Source organism: Varanus komodoensis, unplaced genomic scaffold (genome assembly GCF_004798865.1).
Source record: "Varanus komodoensis strain SLA01 unplaced genomic scaffold, ASM479886v1 scaffold2, whole genome shotgun sequence".
Lineage (NCBI taxonomy): Eukaryota > Metazoa > Chordata > Lepidosauria > Squamata > Varanidae > Varanus > Varanus komodoensis.
In genome coordinates this window covers 7,903,573-7,909,572 of record NW_025335568.1, presented here as the reverse complement: position 1 = coordinate 7,909,572, position 6,000 = coordinate 7,903,573, and the positions used below count along the sequence as shown (strand labels likewise).

At 48.9% G+C, this 6,000-nt stretch overlaps 1 protein-coding gene across 1 annotated transcript in view; it reads left to right on the top strand.

Annotated features, from left to right (window-relative positions):
* The first annotated feature begins 93 nt into the window (after positions 1–93).
* SLC4A4 (solute carrier family 4 member 4) overlaps positions 94–6,000 on the top strand; it is a 199,896-nt gene continuing 193,989 nt past the window's right edge. Inside the window, exon 1 of the mRNA XM_044428216.1 lies at positions 94–165. The gene's annotated coding sequence lies outside the window, so the exon portion shown is untranslated. The remainder of the gene's footprint in view (positions 166–6,000) is intronic.

The following is a 6,000-nucleotide window of genomic DNA, read 5'->3' as shown; positions in this document are numbered from 1 at the left end:
CCGGCGGAACTCCGCGGAGGAGAGGCGGCGGGCGGGCGGCGCGCTCGCTCGCTCCGCGGCTCCTCGGGAGGCGCGTGCCCTGCTTCCCCGGCTTCCCCCCGCAGCTGCCCCGGCAGCCCCGGCAGCCGCCGCGCTGGAGGACCGACGCAAAGGCGACCCCCGGAGGTAAAGCGCCGCGCGGGGAGGGGGGCGCCCTTGGGGGCGTGTGGGGTCGGCCTCTGGGACGTCCCGCCGTCCGCCCACGCGGCGCGAAGCAGCGTGCTCGGGCTTCCCCTTCTACGCCCGCCTTCCCCAACTTGGCGCCCTCGAGAGCCGTTGGGCTACAACGCCCACCGTCCCCCGAGCTGTGGGCATTGAGGGCCGGCGCTTCTGGGAGGGCGACAGGTTGGAAACGACGCTCCCCCCAGTAGCTTTTCTTCACGACAACCCTGTGAGGTAGATCGGTCGAACGCGAAGCAGTCGCTCTAAAGTCATCCCGCCCAGGCTCTGGTCTAAGCGCTGCATGGCACAGGATGAGATAGGATTGGAGTTGCAGCGAGACTTTGGCTCCGCTCTCTGCAGCTTGCCTTTATTTATAGCCTGGCTTTTAAAAAATGCGAATAAAACAAAACCGGTGCTCAGGGCAGCTGAGGAGGGTTAATTAATGCATAGGCACGAAGCATTAGATCGGCTGCCGCCCCGGAACTCTGTCTGAGACTGGCCTGCATCTCCTGATGTGCTGATGTGGCTTGTGATTCTCTGGTTGCGCTGGAAAGGCACTTGGTGCATCCCCCAAGGAACTGTGGTGATTGAGTGAGCTGGTGAGGCTGTCCCCCAGGTCCCTTGGCATGGGCAGCGCGTGGGAAAGGGAAGGTTTGGTGAACTAGGATTAAAAAGCGAGATTGTGGGGGCATCACAGGGTGTGGGGAAAGGTGGAGTGTATATGAGGAAGCGGAGCATGATATTTCTGAGGTCTGGGGCACCTAGCAGGGTCTCAGTGGTCTACAGGAGTTGTTTGAAGGCTATGGTGGAGGATTACCGGGACAAATCGTAAAAAGGGAGAGAACTTCTGGACTGGCTGTCTAGGAAAAGTGTTAGGGTCCGGTGGTGCTGGATATTGACTATAGGTTTGGGGAAAAGAGGTTTGAGCAGGAGGGTTTTTGGAGGGGGAAAGCAGAAGGCCATTACTGGGGAAAGCCATGCTGAGTTTGAGTTTCAGGGGCAGTATGTTCAAGACAGAACGGGGGCTTAATGGATCTGTAGGAGTAACTTGTCTAGAGGGATTGGTTTGGTGCAATGGGATATTGGGATAGGGAGAGGGTCTTCCTGGTACAGGACAGATGCAAGATACAGTTTGGATAGTGGGAGTGGTGGATGGAATTGCGGTGGCGCTGATTTGGGGGTTGGAGGAGCTTTAGTTTGGCATTTGTGCCCAGGAAAGGCTAGGCAGACAGATTCTGGACTGAAGGACCAAGCCTTTCCCCCGGTGTGAAGAAACCGTTGCAGCCTTGCATGGAGGCATAGCTTCAATCTTTCTTTTCCTGCTGCTTGTCCACTCTAAACCTTGTTCCCTTGTTTTTTTCCATGTGGGCATCAGGGAAAGATATGGAGACCTGTATATTACCTGCCTGTATGGGGAGAACAACTTTGTGCGCTTGAGAGGAAAGGCATCTTGAAGATGCGGGAAAGTTGGAGGAGTTCTTTTGGTGGTGCTCTGCTCCAAATTGCCGTGACCAAGGAGAAGGAATCTGTGCAAAATATTTGGCTTGGTCTTGCAGGAGGAGTGCTTGGTGTTGAGTAGAGTTGGGTTGCTGAGAAGTGGAGCAAGTTGAGGGCGAGAGCGGTGGTGGACGAAGGCTGCTGGATTTGGGGATGTATCGTTGGAGGCTTGGGCAGAACGCATCATGCACAGTTGTGTCAGTATTGACACTGCCGAAAGTCCCCTCTTCTGCTTCTAGTTCAGAGATGAGCTGCTCTTTTTGGAACTTGGCTTTGTCCACACACCTGTTACGTCCCTTTCTGTCCATTGTTGATGACTATCCCCAGTGTGGTTGGTGTGGGCGTCCAGCGGTAGAAGAAGGGATTTATGAGCCTGGTGGGCTGAATGGGGAGAGAGCAGAAGTTTGCGACAGACATTTGCGAAGTCTAAGCACAGAAAACCCAGCTCAGTCCTGCTGGGAATGTGTTGGAGATGCTTTTTGGCTGCCCACAGGTAGGGCTGCTCGCATCTGCAGAACTCTCGTTCTGGCTAGAATTGGTTTCAGTTTGAGAGCTGCAGGAGGCTTTTTGTACGAAAATCCATGCATATTTTGTGCATATTTTTTCCAAATGTACTGATCAGGAATGCACAGCTTTGACACATACACTTTCTTCTCCCATTGATTAAAGTATCTTTGCACATTTTTTAAGACAGGCATTTTTATGTGCATTTTTCAAATGCCTTTTTGTCAGTCTGTGAATCACACTGCAAACTCAGAAATGTACAAACTTAGGCTGTGGATTACGTACAAGCCTGAGTTTTGTCTGGTAGATGTGAAATGGTTACTTAAAATGAACTGGAATTCTAGAATTCACATACATTCAGCGCATTTTCCTGAGCTGGAGCATGACCGAGCGCTCATTTCTGGTGCCGCAGAGTTCAGTCGCTTTGAGAGGTTCCGTGTGAATCTCATTCATGTCTCCTGCACGGAACTGGGTAAATATATGTGGAAGAAAGAGAAATCCTTCCCCAGTGCCCTTTCCAGAGCTTTGAATCAGTCTTGCCTAACCTGGTGTCTTCTTGATGTTTTGGACTACAACTCCCATGATCCCCAGCCAGCATGACTAAATGACTGGAGGTTATGGGAGTTGAAATCCTACATGTTTGAAGAGCACTGGCAAGGGGAAGGCTGCTCAAAATGTTTCTTGTAGCATTTTTAATTCATGACAAGCCACTGTTGTCATCTTTCTAGGCACCTGCCTTGCTTTTAGAGCAAAAGAAGTCAAGCTATTTAAGCTGTTCTCCAGTTTTGATTTGCGGGTACACACTAGAGTAGAAAAGTGTGTTTGCTTTTTAGAAAGAGCCTGTGCAAATAACTCGCTTTTTCATGTTGTACCAGAATGTGAGGAAGCGACAGCCAGTATATGTCCAGAATTTTGTGCAGGAGTAAGGGAAAACAAATATGTCACACAATGCAATGTGCTTGCGTATGAGTTATAGCACAACCTAGCTCCTTCGTGCCGACTTCTGATAAGGCTTTTTGTGGCTGGATGGAGATATCCAAGTACAAAGGACGTGCATATTGCATCAATTAGCAACAGGATACGATAGATACACCTGTGCAGTACAGCTTGCCATAGCAATAGTAGTAGTTATTACATTATATTTCTATGCTGATTTCCTCTGTTTACAACTTTTAAAGTCACCCATCCAGATTTTAGGAAGCCCTATGGCTAATGGATGGGCTAGAAATCTAGTTAGTAAATAAATAAATAACTTCAACCAGGCCTGACCCTGCTTAGCTTCTAAGATTAGGCAGGATCAGGCACTCCGGGCTATACGGAAGTTGGCATATATGATTGGCATTCAGGAAAGGATTGGGCAGGAATGCTTCCAGGTGTGTATGTGGCACACAGATGCTTTTGTTATACTTTTAGGTTGTGAAACACTTTGGAATATTTTGCAAAACTGAAAAGCTGTACATTAAAAAAAAATTCAGTAAATAGGCCAGTCGCACCCATTTCTTGCAGACCTTCAGCTACAGTGTGCCCAAGTCTTGTTTTGAGGGTTTGGAAAGCTCTTCCTTATTTCCGAGGACAGAGCTACTGCTCAATGTTGCAGCCATGAAGTGGTGGAAATACACATATGTGTATGTTCTTGCATCTGCTGTTGGAATGGTTAGAGGCACATGCAGTGCAGAGGTGTGTTCTGCTCATCTGCATAATAGAAGCATCCCAAATCCAGTGCTCGTGCCCCTTTACTCAGCACTGGCCAGGCCTCATCTGGAGTCCTGTGCCCAGTTCTGGGCACCACAGTTGAAGAAAGATGCCAGCAGACCGGAAAGGCTTCAGAGGAGGGCACCAGGGATGCTCCTGGAAACAAAGCCCTGTGAGGAGGGACTGAAATGTTTAGCCTCCAGAAGACTGAGGGGAGATATGAGAGCTCTGTGCAAGTACTTGAAGGACTGTCACAAAGAGGAAGGACAGGATCTCTTCTTGATCACTCTAGAGTGCAGGGCACTGATTAATGGGCTCAAGCTGCAGAAATTTCAGCTGAGCATCAGGGAGAACTTCCTGACAGAGCAGTGCAGCAGTGGAACCCATGACCCAGGGAGCTTGTGGGCTCCCCAACACTGGAGACATTCAAGATGCAACTGGACGGCCATTTGTCAGGGGCGCTTTAACTGGGAGTCCTGCGCTGAGCAAGGCCTCCACCCACCCCCTGTCCCTTCCAGCTCTGCTGTTCTTTGATTCTGTAATTACATATAAATCTGTCTAAGCAGACGGTTCTGTGCCATGCTTGTTATAACAATGTCGATGGCTGTAGAAAGCATTGCTCACACTTGTTTGGTTGGTTGAGGGACTGAGTGAGTGTGTGAATCCAGTGTGCTTGATTTTTTACAAATAGGCCCATTGCTGGAAGCCCTTTGGAAACCTTGGGTGGTTGTAGCCCCTCCTAGATCTAAAATACAACATTCACTATTTTCTACATGGTTTAGAATATGCATTCTTTTCCAGTTCAGATGCTTTAAACTAACTTTGCCCAACTGGGTGGCTTCCAGAGGTGCGGGATTACAATTTCCATTGTTCCCAGCCAGCATGGATGTATACACCGTTTCCACGCACCTAGCATTCACGTTTAGCAAAGGGCAAACAGCGAGTGAACATGAAGTGTTTGGCTTGGACATGCAGGGCGGGGTAGGACCATTCTCCGTCTAAACATGTGTAGTTTTGCGTCCTTATAGAATGTGGGTTGATTAAATTGAGTGAAGTGCATCAACTCTCCATTTCTAAGAAAACATATTTCCACAAGCCATTTAATATCCTTAGAATCTGACATGGTGCTAAGGAGAAATATTCCACACCCCTCGTGTAGTGGAATTAATTTCTTGTCCACCCTTCTCTTTGCTTTCTTTGAATGAACTTCCTGCTAACTCCAGAGCGCGGCAGCTTGTCCTCTTTCTCCTCTGCTAAGCTTTGCTGTCTTAGTGTCCTTTTGTTCTCTATACTTTTTTGTCCTGTTACATCAGTATAATGTTGTAATAAGCCTGGTCTTTGTTTGCAGCCCTCCCCATCCCTGATTTGGTTTTGTATTCAGTGCAGGCTTCAGTGATTGATGTGACTGAAGGTAGTATTTGTGCGTGAATCCGTATTGCGACTTGGAAGAGGGGTGGAGGCTGGGTTCGTCGGAGTTGTGTTAGGTTTTCGGTAAGTATTTTGCTTCATAATATTTCTTTCCGCGGTGCACTGCTTATGGCGTAACCTGTGCAGTCTGAGTCATCTAGATTTGCGTATTAATAATGACACCTGCTCTTCATCTAGAATCTTGCCTGCGAGCTCCACTTTGGCTTTTCCTGTTCTCTTGTGACATAGCGTAATTCGGATGAATGAAGTCCTTGCTTCTCTGCTTCATGGTGTAATCCATAAAATTCAGTCCCCACCATTCTGCCACACTCCAGTGTCCCCAGGGGACACAACCTGAAGTAAGTTTGTGCGGGATTGGTTCTCAGTGGTTGGGGAAGAATGGTTCTCACTATGGGGAAGAAAGTAGGATTAGTTTCTGCCCCAATGCACCCCTTTTATTTTCCTCCATGTGTGTGAATGTGAAGAAGCAACGCAGTGCACACGGAGCGTTTGGAGAGTGGCGAGGCAAAATTTGCCTCGCCCTTCACTGTCAAAGTTCCCGCACTCTGCGCTTGTCTCCCAACACCCTTGCAATGCACAGATCTTCCTCCATGTGTATGCCGTCTGTCAGATGGTGAGCATTTTGGGACCCAGTGAGTACAGTGGTTAAGAGCACAGGACTGGGACTCAGGCAATCCG